The following is a 17025-nucleotide window of genomic DNA, read 5'->3' as shown; positions in this document are numbered from 1 at the left end:
TATTTGTTAAAGAATGAAGGGAGTGAGTCTGAAGGTGATTATTGACGGTGCCGAGGAGAGGAGGAAGAGTGCATACTTGGTGCAACTCTAGAAATAGACCAGGCAGGACCATTTGTAGATGGGAAAATAAATGAAGAAAGTGTTACTTTTTTAGTAGACACAGGTGCGACAAGATCAACTGTCAGGTCAGCAGGTATTAGAAATCTTCCTCTCTCGGATGAAGCAATCCAAGTAGTTGGTGTAGCCAATACACAAATCAAGACACGTCTTACTGAACCAGTAAGGGTACAAATAGGGAAATTTTCGGACATGCACAGATTTGTGGTCTGTGACACTAGTCCAGTAAACTTGTTAGGTAGGGATCTGCTATGTAAGATGAACTGTACAATTTTTTGTACTCCGGATGGAATAGCTTTTGAAACACAAGATGAAGATGTTTTGTACCGAATGACTCTAGATAATAGAGAAAGTGAGATGCTTGGTACATATGCTGTGTTTAATCCAGAAGATTTGCCTCAAGAGCTGAGAGACACAGTGAAAAAGACAGTTTGGGATTTTACTGGAGAGGATGTGGGATTGATGAATAATGTAGATCCTGTGAAAATTTCAGTGAAAGAGGGAATTACTTATCCTAACATTCCTCAGTATAAAATGACACCAGAAATAATTGAAGGAATAACTCCTATAATTGAGAAAATGATTCAGCAAGGAGTTTTGAGAGAACTACTGAGTAGTCCGTGTAATTCACCGATAATGGGGTTAAAGAAGCCTAATGGGAAATTCAGGATCGTACAGGATTTGAGAAAAGTTAATCAAATTGTGGTGGCATGTTGTCCTATTGTGCCAAATCCGTCAGTGATTTTGTATCAGATTCCACATGATGCTGAGTGGTACACAGTGATTGATTTGTGTCATGCTTTCTTTTCAATTCCATTGCATCATGACAGCCAACCGATTTTTGCATTTAGGTTTGGCCAGCGTATTTTAGCATGGTGTCGAATCCCACAGGGGTACACAGAGAGTCCATCGATATTCAATCAGTTATTGAAAAAGTCATTGGAGAGTTTGATCATGCCTGAAAGCTCAGTACTAGTGCAGTATATTGATGACCTACTCGTGGCATCAAAGACACGTGAAGCTTGTGAAGTAGATACCATAGCTTTACTGAATCATCTGGCAGATGGAGAGTTAAAGGTATCTCCAGCAAAATTGCAATTCTGCAAGAAAGAGGTGCATTATCTTGGACACAATATTGAAAAGGGTCTGAGAAAAGTGACTGATGACAGGATCAGAATTATCAGAGAAATGAAAGCCCCAAAGACCCAGAGAGAAGTGAGGATGTTTCTGGGGATGGTGGGTTATTGTCGTCAGTGGATAATTAATTTTTCGCTGATAGCAAAGCCACTGATTAAGCTGACAAAAAGTGAGATGAAAGACCCATTGGAACTAGATGGAGAACAAATGGCAGCATTTGAGGAGTTGAAGAGCAGAATGTGTGAAGCCCCTGCTTTAGGTATGCCAGACTATGAAAAAGAGTTTGAGTTGTACTGCAGTGAGAGAAATGGATGTGCACTTTCAGTGTTAATTCAGAAACATGGATTACTGAGAAGGCCTATTGCGTACTTCTCATCGACACTTGACCCTGTAGCTGTGGGTTTACCAGGTTGTCTGAAATCTGTAGCTGCAACATGTAAAAGTCTGGAACAGAGTGAAGGAATCATAATGGGATATCCTGTAAGGGTATTTGTACCTCATAATGTGGCAATTCTTTTGACAAGAAGTAGAACTCAGTATATGTCACATAGTCGACTGACTAAATATGAGAAAGTCATTCTGGGAGCATCAAATGTGACTCTTGAGAGATGTGTGAATGTGAATCCAGCAACATTATTGCCAGATAATGAAGGTGTGGGAATAAAGACAGAAGATGATCACAATTGTTTGGATGTGCTGGATTACTGTACAAAACCGAGACCAGACATAAGGGATCTTCCATTACCTGAGAGTGATCATGTGCTGTTTGTAGATGGATCATGCCTGAGAAATGATGATGGTGTGCTATGTGCAGCATATGCGGTGTGCAAGGTTTCAGAAGTTATGGAAGCATCACCATTGAAAGGAGTGAAATCTGCACAAGTTGCTGAATTGGTGGCATTGACGAAAGCTTGTGAAATTGGGAAAGATCTGAGAGTGACTGTGATGACTGATAGTCAGTATGGATTTGGAGTTGTGCATGATTTTGTCCAGCTTTGGCTACAGAGAGGTTTCTTGACGTCGAGTGGGACTCCAATAAAGAATGCTGAGGTGATTGGAAGATTGCTTGAGGCGATACAGCTGCCTAAGGAATTAGCGGTTGTAAAATGTGCTGCTCATGGACAAGGAGATGATTTTGTGACAATTGGAAACAGATTTGCAAATGACATTGCACAGTATTGTGCTAAAAATAATCACTCGATTAATAGGGAACGAGAAGGGGAAATGTCTTTTTGTTCTGTGATGTTTAGTAATGTCCTAGAAACGTGGGGTGAGGTGAAACAGTTGCAGGATGAGGCAGGAAAGGAAGAAAAGAAAGACTGGATCAAGGCAGGTTGTGCCCCAAGAGAAACAGACCATGTTTGGGTCTATAGAGATGGTAGACCAGTCATGCCTAACTCTATGTTGTCAGCAATGGCAAGGATGTATCATGATCTGAATGAACAGGTCAAAAGAGCCTAACCTGGGGGATATAGGAGAGTCTCGCTTCGAGAAAGATTATTTATCAATAAAGTTACAGTAATTCAAAGTCTAGAAACCCAGGCAAATATGTTTTTTTATGAAAACTTTTGATTTTAGGTTGGTAAGTAAAGTCTCATAATTTCCAAGAATCAAATAAATTGTCCCCATGGTATATCATCATTAAGACCATTGGTATCGGACCGCAATTTGAAAACCCAACGTTGCTCTTTTTCATGTAGTATCCTTTCAATGTTCGGATGGTTGTCAACATGTTCAATAATGACCCACCTGAAGTCATTGGGTGTGTGGTGGTGTTCAAGGAAATGTGTGGTCATTTTTGTATTGTTTCTTTTACACCTGAAATTGCTTCGGTGTTCGGTCATTCTGGTGTTTGCCTTTCTAGTGGTCATGCCCACATAGTGGAGATTGCACACACAAGTGATGAGGTACACTACACCTGTCGTGTTGCAGTTTGTGAATGATCTCAGGTTCCATGTTGTAGAGGACTGGGAGGACCCCAATGATGAAGCATGTCACCAAGGGGAAACCCTGGTGAGTGAGGGGACTCAAGAAAGGCACAGTCTTGCCCTTTCTTTTCTTCAGGTGACTAGGGGAAACATATTGTTTTTCCCACACCCCCAGGTTAGGCTCTTTTGACCTGTTCATTCAGGTTCTTTTTGATAGTTGTATAAATGGAGGGTGGACCTAACCTTTAAATACCTCTTCTTCCCCCGTTTTTTGTTAACCATTAAGTACAGCGTGCAGCTGAGGGAAACTTTTTGTAACATATTCATCGTCTGACATTTCATCACACACATTCATAGACCACCATGACTGAAGTAACAGGTCTCACCTATTCACAAGATGAGGTTGACAGAATTATAGCATCCATGCTTCCCCTGGCCGGGACCGGCACCAGGGATACCAATGAAGCCAGTCAATGTTGGGACGAGTTAACCGAACTAAAACGTGAACAAATAAAAACTCTGTTACACGGAATCATGATGACCGAGTACTTAAGGGCCAACATTGCACCACGAGGCCTGATAGTTAGAAATGAACCCTTCATTTTCCAAAATGACAAAATCTTTAAAAAGGACTGGTCTTTAATATCCTGGCACTGTACCAGAGACTGGTTGGTGCTCATTATAAAAACAGCTACACGTCTGTCAGAGGAGATGAAAATTGGCATCCATGATCTGGAAATACGCCTTAAAACTTACCAAAGCACAGCAGAATTGAAAAAACGATTGGAAGAACTCAATAAAACCATGACGGAGTTTGAGATTGGTTTGAAAGATGTCAAATACATCAAACTGAAGAAAGACCAAAAGAATTTCACACAAGAAAAAATGTATCCCTACATTAGGGACGACTATATTCCTTCAAATCGCAATCCAGGTTACAACACGGACAGCGATGGTTCAGACACTGGCTCGGATATCTCGGATCCAGGTAGCAACCACAACTCTAGCAACAGGAACAGACGATCAAGAGGAGGACGTTTTAGAAACAGGGGAGGACCAAGTTTTGGCTGGTCGCCATATCAAAACATTCCACCATTTGCTCCCCCACCTCAGTTTTTCTACGGACCACCTCCGTTTCATCAACCATACCCACAACAACCTTACCCATTTTGGGAGGAACCCCAGAACCAAGGAAAAAACCAGTCTTTTTTAGGGAGAGGAAAAGCCCCGCAAAAAGGAAAAACGAGACGAGGCCAACAAGTACAATGGGCCCAACCCCTAGAAACAGAGAGGAGTCATACACGGAGCATGGGTCCTCCGAACATGCCATCAACCAGCAGCAACCAAGCCTAGTAGTCAACCTGTCTGACCACACTCTGACACCTACTCAAAAAAATGTCTTAGAGAAGGGACTTGGGTTTGTCCCAACAGCAACACTGGACAAATTCAAATTGATCTGTGAATTAAAAGAATTCATTCGCAGGATCAAATTGGAGGTCTTCTTCAGAGATAAAGAACCTAACACCACATCTACGACGGATACAGGATTACACAAGAAATCCACCTTTACTCCTCCACCTCATAGCCTTCCCATTGAATTACTTGCTTTTGAAAAAGCGGTAATGAAAGAAATCATTGAAATGGATGCTAAAACTATAAGAGTGTATCACAACACGAGTAAAATTGAACAGGAGGCGATCCATCAACTTTCTAATGAAAAAAATCTCATTATCAAACCAGCGGATAAAGGAGGAGCGATAGTCTTACAAAATACTTCAGACTACCAGACAGAATGTCTCCGACTGTTAGCTGATACAAGAAACTATCAACCTATCGCAAGTGACCCCACAGAACGTCTACGGATAGAGATAGCAAATCTGGTTGAGGAATCACTGATCAATGATTGGATAAGCAAGAAGGAAGCAGATTTCTTGGAAAACAAAAAACCAGTAATTCCTTATTTTTACACCATCCCCAAAATACATAAATCTATGGTGACACCCCCCGGCAGACCTATAGTGTCAGGGATAGGTTCAATCCTGGAACCTCTGTCCAAATTTGCGGATGCTTTTTTGCGACCATTGGTCCAAGCCACAGAAACATACTTGCAGGACACAAAAGCGGTCCTTTGTCTATTACAAAATCTAGAATTCGATCCCACAACAAGGATACTTATCAGTCTGGATGTGGAGAGTCTATACACAAGTTTGCCACACAAAGACACATTAGATATTCTGGAGGAAGTACTCTTTCTCAATAACTGGGATTACCACACACCCAGACATGTGGTCCTTGAATGTTGTCGTTTGGCTCTAACTGAAAACTTTTTCCAATTCAATCAATCCCTGTATAAACAAACGCACGGTACCAGCATGGGGAGTACCTTCGCGCCGAGCGTAGCGGGACTCTATGTACACCACCTGGAGAAACATAAGATCCTCCATGAAAACAATCCATATATCGACCATATTAAATTATGGAAAAGGTATATTGACGACGTGTTTCTCATCTGGGAAGGGGATGAAGCGGATTTTGAATTATTCCAACTCTGGTTGAACCAACAAGACCCCTTTTTGAAATTCACCTACACTATGAGTAGGTCTAAGCTGGTTTTCCTTGACCTGAATATATCAGCACAGGAAGGTCACCTTATCACAACCACACATTTCAAACCTACCGCAAGAAACTGCCTTCTAACATATGACAGTTTCCACCCGCGAAGTCTGAAGAACAATCTCCCATTTGGACAATTCCTGCGCCTGAGACGAAATTGTACTACTCGACAAGATTATAAGATCCAGGCCAAGGACCTCTCACTGAAACTAGTCCAACGACAGTACCCACAACACCTAGTGTCGACGGCACAAAAAAGAGCATCCAACAATAACAGGGAAGCCCTCCTCGAACATAAACCCAAGGATACAGAAAAGAATCTCAGAAGACAGATCTGTATTACCACATTCAACATCGCCTCAGACAAAGTAACCAAAATAATAAAAAAACACTGGCGCATTCTGAACAGTGGAGGACTGGACTTACAAAAACCCATGTTCAGCCATAAAAAAGCAAAAAACTTGAGGAACTACCTGGTGCATACCAGACCCAACACAGCAAAAATCACTGGACCTGTACGCCTACTCCATCCATTACCAGTAGGACACCACCCATGTGGCAACTGCAGTGTGTGCCATCTTACCACTACGACCAAAACAGTCCTTTACAACAATGGTACAACATGGAACCTGAGATCATTCACAAACTGCAACACGACAGGTGTAGTGTACCTCATCACTTGTGTGTGCAATCTCCACTATGTGGGCATGACCACTAGAAAGGCAAACACCAGAATGACCGAACACCGAAGCAATTTCAGGTGTAAAAGAAACAATACAAAAATGACCACACATTTCCTTGAACACCACCACACACCCAATGACTTCAGGTGGGTCATTATTGAACATGTTGACAACCATCCGAACATTGAAAGGATACTACATGAAAAAGAGCAACGTTGGGTTTTCAAATTGCGGTCCGATACCAATGGTCTTAATGATGATATACCATGGGGACAATTTATTTGATTCTTGGAAATTATGAGACTTTACTTACCAACCTAAAATCAAAAGTTTTCATAAAAAAACATATTTGCCTGGGTTTCTAGACTTTGAATTACTGTAACTTTATTGATAAATAATCTTTCTCGAAGCGAGACTCTCCTATATCCTTAAGAAACCTTCCCCTCTCCCAAACTTATGATGGGCATTATTTCCGCAATTTCTCTCTCGTTTATTTCATTGTTCCAATGGATCACACGAGATCGAATATCCCATTAATATACCTGGCTAAAGGCACTACTTTTTCTATATTAAGGCTATTTGTGTAGAAAATCCACAAAGTCGGCACATAATTAATGGTAGCCTTCACTTCGGCGTGAAACTACAATTTCCCTCATATGTTCCTCTGAACGATCAATAATAGGTCTTCAAATATTCCTCAATGGGCTTAATTTTCCCGATCCTTCCCATTCCAACATGGCCACCACAGGAAGGACCTACACGGCCTAGTCCGCCCTTACTTTCCATGCGGAAATGGTACTAGAAATTAGACAGCCGCGCTTGACCAAACAACATGCGGTCCGAGAGGCTGGGCGCTAGTAGGTTTCCCTGAGTGCGGATTTCGACGTACAAGTAAGTGACAAGCCCTGGGGGAAGCCGATCATGCTCACCAATATGACGGCGATCACGAATCTCGCTCCAACTTCGTTTTTTCGCTTCTCCTCCAAAACCGTGAAGGTTCACCATAGGGCATGGACCCTATTTGATTAAGACATGTGAGCCCATTAACCAACTCGTATATATTTTTCTCTAGGTGTACGAGATTTCCACACCCCCTCCGCTGACCATGAGGCTTATCATTTGCCTTTAAAATTGTATGTAATGGCCTACTCTTTTGTCAGTCTTGTTTGTGTTATTTGTTATGTCAGATGCATGTTTTTTTTTTTTTTTAATGTTTGTTTGACGTATGAACAGCAATTGCATTCATATAATCTTTTTACCCACCCTGTAGCACAGCGCCTGCATGGAAGCTTTTATTAATGCTTTTTTGAACATCCACTTAGCGGCACGTTAAGGAGTCTGGATGTACCCTGCACTGGTGTATAGTGTGATCACTATTGATTTTATTGTTGCATACTGTTGCCTTGGATTCCTTAATGGTGTTTTTTTATCCAACAGATATATCCTGACGTATACTTACGTATGTATTTTAACGCATGCTTATTAGTTGCAGCGTTTCACTCACAATTTTTGTCACCTTATTTAGGTCTTCTAGGAGTGGTTTCTCACACTGGGCTGGTCCCGGTGTGGTCCTGAGGAAGAGCTAGGGGAAGCTCGAAACTAGTTGACTGTATGCTAGGCACACTTACTCATTACAGTTAGGGCCTCTAGCATATTACCCCGTTTTTAATTACTCAGCTAGGAGCAAGAATAAAGTATATTTGGCCCACTAGTTGTTTATTTTAAATCACTTTATCCCACTCCACTTCACAACACTTGCACTACACATAGAACTTGCTTTAAGTGCTCCTACGTAACTTCGCAAGTTGCAGCACGCCTCAGTCCGTAGAGGACTGGGAGGACCCCAATGATGAAGCATGTCACCAAGGGGAAACCCTGGTGAGTGAGGGGACTCAAGAAAGGCACAGTCTTGCCCTTTCTTTTCTTCAGGTGACTAGGGGAAACATATTGTTTTTCCCACACCCCCAGGTTAGGCTCTTTTGACCTGTTCATTCAGGTTCTTTTTGATAGTTGTATAAATGGAGGGTGGACCTAACCTTTAAATACCTCTTCTTCCCCCGTTTTTTGTTAACCATTAAGTACAGCGTGCAGCTGAGGGAAACTTTTTGTAACATATTCATCGTCTGACATTTCATCACACACATTCATAGACCACCATGACTGAAGTAACAGGTCTCACCTATTCACAAGATGAGGTTGACAGAATTATAGCATCCATGCTTCCCCTGGCCGGGACCGGCACCAGGGATACCAATGAAGCCAGTCAATGTTGGGACGAGTTAACCGAACTAAAACGTGAACAAATAAAAACTCTGTTACACGGAATCATGATGACCGAGTACTTAAGGGCCAACATTGCACCACGAGGCCTGATAGTTAGAAATGAACCCTTCATTTTCCAAAATGACAAAATCTTTAAAAAGGACTGGTCTTTAATATCCTGGCACTGTACCAGAGACTGGTTGGTGCTCATTATAAAAACAGCTACACGTCTGTCAGAGGAGATGAAAATTGGCATCCATGATCTGGAAATACGCCTTAAAACTTACCAAAGCACAGCAGAATTGAAAAAACGATTGGAAGAACTCAATAAAACCATGACGGAGTTTGAGATTGGTTTGAAAGATGTCAAATACATCAAACTGAAGAAAGACCAAAAGAATTTCACACAAGAAAAAATGTATCCCTACATTAGGGACGACTATATTCCTTCAAATCGCAATCCAGGTTACAACACGGACAGCGATGGTTCAGACACTGGCTCGGATATCTCGGATCCAGGTAGCAACCACAACTCTAGCAACAGGAACAGACGATCAAGAGGAGGACGTTTTAGAAACAGGGGAGGACCAAGTTTTGGCTGGTCGCCATATCAAAACATTCCACCATTTGCTCCCCCACCTCAGTTTTTCTACGGACCACCTCCGTTTCATCAACCATACCCACAACAACCTTACCCATTTTGGGAGGAACCCCAGAACCAAGGAAAAAACCAGTCTTTTTTAGGGAGAGGAAAAGCCCCGCAAAAAGGAAAAACGAGACGAGGCCAACAAGTACAATGGGCCCAACCCCTAGAAACAGAGAGGAGTCATACACGGAGCATGGGTCCTCCGAACATGCCATCAACCAGCAGCAACCAAGCCTAGTAGTCAACCTGTCTGACCACACTCTGACACCTACTCAAAAAAATGTCTTAGAGAAGGGACTTGGGTTTGTCCCAACAGCAACACTGGACAAATTCAAATTGATCTGTGAATTAAAAGAATTCATTCGCAGGATCAAATTGGAGGTCTTCTTCAGAGATAAAGAACCTAACACCACATCTACGACGGATACAGGATTACACAAGAAATCCACCTTTACTCCTCCACCTCATAGCCTTCCCATTGAATTACTTGCTTTTGAAAAAGCGGTAATGAAAGAAATCATTGAAATGGATGCTAAAACTATAAGAGTGTATCACAACACGAGTAAAATTGAACAGGAGGCGATCCATCAACTTTCTAATGAAAAAAATCTCATTATCAAACCAGCGGATAAAGGAGGAGCGATAGTCTTACAAAATACTTCAGACTACCAGACAGAATGTCTCCGACTGTTAGCTGATACAAGAAACTATCAACCTATCGCAAGTGACCCCACAGAACGTCTACGGATAGAGATAGCAAATCTGGTTGAGGAATCACTGATCAATGATTGGATAAGCAAGAAGGAAGCAGATTTCTTGGAAAACAAAAAACCAGTAATTCCTTATTTTTACACCATCCCCAAAATACATAAATCTATGGTGACACCCCCCGGCAGACCTATAGTGTCAGGGATAGGTTCAATCCTGGAACCTCTGTCCAAATTTGCGGATGCTTTTTTGCGACCATTGGTCCAAGCCACAGAAACATACTTGCAGGACACAAAAGCGGTCCTTTGTCTATTACAAAATCTAGAATTCGATCCCACAACAAGGATACTTATCAGTCTGGATGTGGAGAGTCTATACACAAGTTTGCCACACAAAGACACATTAGATATTCTGGAGGAAGTACTCTTTCTCAATAACTGGGATTACCACACACCCAGACATGTGGTCCTTGAATGTTGTCGTTTGGCTCTAACTGAAAACTTTTTCCAATTCAATCAATCCCTGTATAAACAAACGCACGGTACCAGCATGGGGAGTACCTTCGCGCCGAGCGTAGCGGGACTCTATGTACACCACCTGGAGAAACATAAGATCCTCCATGAAAACAATCCATATATCGACCATATTAAATTATGGAAAAGGTATATTGACGACGTGTTTCTCATCTGGGAAGGGGATGAAGCGGATTTTGAATTATTCCAACTCTGGTTGAACCAACAAGACCCCTTTTTGAAATTCACCTACACTATGAGTAGGTCTAAGCTGGTTTTCCTTGACCTGAATATATCAGCACAGGAAGGTCACCTTATCACAACCACACATTTCAAACCTACCGCAAGAAACTGCCTTCTAACATATGACAGTTTCCACCCGCGAAGTCTGAAGAACAATCTCCCATTTGGACAATTCCTGCGCCTGAGACGAAATTGTACTACTCGACAAGATTATAAGATCCAGGCCAAGGACCTCTCACTGAAACTAGTCCAACGACAGTACCCACAACACCTAGTGTCGACGGCACAAAAAAGAGCATCCAACAATAACAGGGAAGCCCTCCTCGAACATAAACCCAAGGATACAGAAAAGAATCTCAGAAGACAGATCTGTATTACCACATTCAACATCGCCTCAGACAAAGTAACCAAAATAATAAAAAAACACTGGCGCATTCTGAACAGTGGAGGACTGGACTTACAAAAACCCATGTTCAGCCATAAAAAAGCAAAAAACTTGAGGAACTACCTGGTGCATACCAGACCCAACACAGCAAAAATCACTGGACCTGTACGCCTACTCCATCCATTACCAGTAGGACACCACCCATGTGGCAACTGCAGTGTGTGCCATCTTACCACTACGACCAAAACAGTCCTTTACAACAATGGTACAACATGGAACCTGAGATCATTCACAAACTGCAACACGACAGGTGTAGTGTACCTCATCACTTGTGTGTGCAATCTCCACTATGTGGGCATGACCACTAGAAAGGCAAACACCAGAATGACCGAACACCGAAGCAATTTCAGGTGTAAAAGAAACAATACAAAAATGACCACACATTTCCTTGAACACCACCACACACCCAATGACTTCAGGTGGGTCATTATTGAACATGTTGACAACCATCCGAACATTGAAAGGATACTACATGAAAAAGAGCAACGTTGGGTTTTCAAATTGCGGTCCGATACCAATGGTCTTAATGATGATATACCATGGGGACAATTTATTTGATTCTTGGAAATTATGAGACTTTACTTACCAACCTAAAATCAAAAGTTTTCATAAAAAAACATATTTGCCTGGGTTTCTAGACTTTGAATTACTGTAACTTTATTGATAAATAATCTTTCTCGAAGCGAGACTCTCCTATATCCTTAAGAAACCTTCCCCTCTCCCAAACTTATGATGGGCATTATTTCCGCAATTTCTCTCTCGTTTATTTCATTGTTCCAATGGATCACACGAGATCGAATATCCCATTAATATACCTGGCTAAAGGCACTACTTTTTCTATATTAAGGCTATTTGTGTAGAAAATCCACAAAGTCGGCACATAATTAATGGTAGCCTTCACTTCGGCGTGAAACTACAATTTCCCTCATATGTTCCTCTGAACGATCAATAATAGGTCTTCAAATATTCCTCAATGGGCTTAATTTTCCCGATCCTTCCCATTCCAACATGGCCACCACAGGAAGGACCTACACGGCCTAGTCCGCCCTTACTTTCCATGCGGAAATGGTACTAGAAATTAGACAGCCGCGCTTGACCAAACAACATGCGGTCCGAGAGGCTGGGCGCTAGTAGGTTTCCCTGAGTGCGGATTTCGACGTACAAGTAAGTGACAAGCCCTGGGGGAAGCCGATCATGCTCACCAATATGACGGCGATCACGAATCTCGCTCCAACTTCGTTTTTTCGCTTCTCCTCCAAAACCGTGAAGGTTCACCATAGGGCATGGACCCTATTTGATTAAGACATGTGAGCCCATTAACCAACTCGTATATATTTTTCTCTAGGTGTACGAGATTTCCACACCCCCTCCGCTGACCATGAGGCTTATCATTTGCCTTTAAAATTGTATGTAATGGCCTACTCTTTTGTCAGTCTTGTTTGTGTTATTTGTTATGTCAGATGCATGTTTTTTTTTTTTTTTAATGTTTGTTTGACGTATGAACAGCAATTGCATTCATATAATCTTTTTACCCACCCTGTAGCACAGCGCCTGCATGGAAGCTTTTATTAATGCTTTTTTGAACATCCACTTAGCGGCACGTTAAGGAGTCTGGATGTACCCTGCACTGGTGTATAGTGTGATCACTATTGATTTTATTGTTGCATACTGTTGCCTTGGATTCCTTAATGGTGTTTTTTTATCCAACAGATATATCCTGACGTATACTTACGTATGTATTTTAACGCATGCTTATTAGTTGCAGCGTTTCACTCACAATTTTTGTCACCTTATTTAGGTCTTCTAGGAGTGGTTTCTCACACTGGGCTGGTCCCGGTGTGGTCCTGAGGAAGAGCTAGGGGAAGCTCGAAACTAGTTGACTGTATGCTAGGCACACTTACTCATTACAGTTAGGGCCTCTAGCATATTACCCCGTTTTTAATTACTCAGCTAGGAGCAAGAATAAAGTATATTTGGCCCACTAGTTGTTTATTTTAAATCACTTTATCCCACTCCACTTCACAACACTTGCACTACACATAGAACTTGCTTTAAGTGCTCCTACGTAACTTCGCAAGTTGCAGCACGCCTCAGTCCGTAGAGGACTGGGAGGACCCCAATGATGAAGCATGTCACCAAGGGGAAACCCTGGTGAGTGAGGGGACTCAAGAAAGGCACAGTCTTGCCCTTTCTTTTCTTCAGGTGACTAGGGGAAACATATTGTTTTTCCCACACCCCCAGGTTAGGCTCTTTTGACCTGTTCATTCAGGTTCTTTTTGATAGTTGTATAAATGGAGGGTGGACCTAACCTTTAAATACCTCTTCTTCCCCCGTTTTTTGTTAACCATTAAGTACAGCGTGCAGCTGAGGGAAACTTTTTGTAACATATTCATCGTCTGACATTTCATCACACACATTCATAGACCACCATGACTGAAGTAACAGGTCTCACCTATTCACAAGATGAGGTTGACAGAATTATAGCATCCATGCTTCCCCTGGCCGGGACCGGCACCAGGGATACCAATGAAGCCAGTCAATGTTGGGACGAGTTAACCGAACTAAAACGTGAACAAATAAAAACTCTGTTACACGGAATCATGATGACCGAGTACTTAAGGGCCAACATTGCACCACGAGGCCTGATAGTTAGAAATGAACCCTTCATTTTCCAAAATGACAAAATCTTTAAAAAGGACTGGTCTTTAATATCCTGGCACTGTACCAGAGACTGGTTGGTGCTCATTATAAAAACAGCTACACGTCTGTCAGAGGAGATGAAAATTGGCATCCATGATCTGGAAATACGCCTTAAAACTTACCAAAGCACAGCAGAATTGAAAAAACGATTGGAAGAACTCAATAAAACCATGACGGAGTTTGAGATTGGTTTGAAAGATGTCAAATACATCAAACTGAAGAAAGACCAAAAGAATTTCACACAAGAAAAAATGTATCCCTACATTAGGGACGACTATATTCCTTCAAATCGCAATCCAGGTTACAACACGGACAGCGATGGTTCAGACACTGGCTCGGATATCTCGGATCCAGGTAGCAACCACAACTCTAGCAACAGGAACAGACGATCAAGAGGAGGACGTTTTAGAAACAGGGGAGGACCAAGTTTTGGCTGGTCGCCATATCAAAACATTCCACCATTTGCTCCCCCACCTCAGTTTTTCTACGGACCACCTCCGTTTCATCAACCATACCCACAACAACCTTACCCATTTTGGGAGGAACCCCAGAACCAAGGAAAAAACCAGTCTTTTTTAGGGAGAGGAAAAGCCCCGCAAAAAGGAAAAACGAGACGAGGCCAACAAGTACAATGGGCCCAACCCCTAGAAACAGAGAGGAGTCATACACGGAGCATGGGTCCTCCGAACATGCCATCAACCAGCAGCAACCAAGCCTAGTAGTCAACCTGTCTGACCACACTCTGACACCTACTCAAAAAAATGTCTTAGAGAAGGGACTTGGGTTTGTCCCAACAGCAACACTGGACAAATTCAAATTGATCTGTGAATTAAAAGAATTCATTCGCAGGATCAAATTGGAGGTCTTCTTCAGAGATAAAGAACCTAACACCACATCTACGACGGATACAGGATTACACAAGAAATCCACCTTTACTCCTCCACCTCATAGCCTTCCCATTGAATTACTTGCTTTTGAAAAAGCGGTAATGAAAGAAATCATTGAAATGGATGCTAAAACTATAAGAGTGTATCACAACACGAGTAAAATTGAACAGGAGGCGATCCATCAACTTTCTAATGAAAAAAATCTCATTATCAAACCAGCGGATAAAGGAGGAGCGATAGTCTTACAAAATACTTCAGACTACCAGACAGAATGTCTCCGACTGTTAGCTGATACAAGAAACTATCAACCTATCGCAAGTGACCCCACAGAACGTCTACGGATAGAGATAGCAAATCTGGTTGAGGAATCACTGATCAATGATTGGATAAGCAAGAAGGAAGCAGATTTCTTGGAAAACAAAAAACCAGTAATTCCTTATTTTTACACCATCCCCAAAATACATAAATCTATGGTGACACCCCCCGGCAGACCTATAGTGTCAGGGATAGGTTCAATCCTGGAACCTCTGTCCAAATTTGCGGATGCTTTTTTGCGACCATTGGTCCAAGCCACAGAAACATACTTGCAGGACACAAAAGCGGTCCTTTGTCTATTACAAAATCTAGAATTCGATCCCACAACAAGGATACTTATCAGTCTGGATGTGGAGAGTCTATACACAAGTTTGCCACACAAAGACACATTAGATATTCTGGAGGAAGTACTCTTTCTCAATAACTGGGATTACCACACACCCAGACATGTGGTCCTTGAATGTTGTCGTTTGGCTCTAACTGAAAACTTTTTCCAATTCAATCAATCCCTGTATAAACAAACGCACGGTACCAGCATGGGGAGTACCTTCGCGCCGAGCGTAGCAGGACTCTATGTACACCACCTGGAGAAACATAAGATCCTCCATGAAAACAATCCATATATCGACCATATTAAATTATGGAAAAGGTATATTGACGACGTGTTTCTCATCTGGGAAGGGGATGAAGCGGATTTTGAATTATTCCAACTCTGGTTGAACCAACAAGACCCCTTTTTGAAATTCACCTACACTATGAGTAGGTCTAAGCTGGTTTTCCTTGACCTGAATATATCAGCACAGGAAGGTCACCTTATCACAACCACACATTTCAAACCTACCGCAAGAAACTGCCTTCTAACATATGACAGTTTCCACCCGCGAAGTCTGAAGAACAATCTCCCATTTGGACAATTCCTGCGCCTGAGACGAAATTGTACTACTCGACAAGATTATAAGATCCAGGCCAAGGACCTCTCACTGAAACTAGTCCAACGACAGTACCCACAACACCTAGTGTCGACGGCACAAAAAAGAGCATCCAACAATAACAGGGAAGCCCTCCTCGAACATAAACCCAAGGATACAGAAAAGAATCTCAGAAGACAGATCTGTATTACCACATTCAACATCGCCTCAGACAAAGTAACCAAAATAATAAAAAAACACTGGCGCATTCTGAACAGTGGAGGACTGGACTTACAAAAACCCATGTTCAGCCATAAAAAAGCAAAAAACTTGAGGAACTACCTGGTGCATACCAGACCCAACACAGCAAAAATCACTGGACCTGTACGCCTACTCCATCCATTACCAGTAGGACACCACCCATGTGGCAACTGCAGTGTGTGCCATCTTACCACTACGACCAAAACAGTCCTTTACAACAATGGTACAACATGGAACCTGAGATCATTCACAAACTGCAACACGACAGGTGTAGTGTACCTCATCACTTGTGTGTGCAATCTCCACTATGTGGGCATGACCACTAGAAAGGCAAACACCAGAATGACCGAACACCGAAGCAATTTCAGGTGTAAAAGAAACAATACAAAAATGACCACACATTTCCTTGAACACCACCACACACCCAATGACTTCAGGTGGGTCATTATTGAACATGTTGACAACCATCCGAACATTGAAAGGATACTACATGAAAAAGAGCAACGTTGGGTTTTCAAATTGCGGTCCGATACCAATGGTCTTAATGATGATATACCATGGGGACAATTTATTTGATTCTTGGAAATTATGAGACTTTACTTACCAACCTAAAATCAAAAGTTTTCATAAAAAAACATATTTGCCTGGGTTTCTAGACTT

The sequence above is a fragment of the Triturus cristatus genome, chromosome 3_2 (assembly GCF_964204655.1).
Source record: "Triturus cristatus chromosome 3_2, aTriCri1.1, whole genome shotgun sequence".
Taxonomy (NCBI): domain Eukaryota; kingdom Metazoa; phylum Chordata; class Amphibia; order Caudata; family Salamandridae; genus Triturus; species Triturus cristatus.
The sequence above is the reverse complement of the archived record's forward strand: the minus strand, read 5'-3'. Positions refer to the sequence as shown.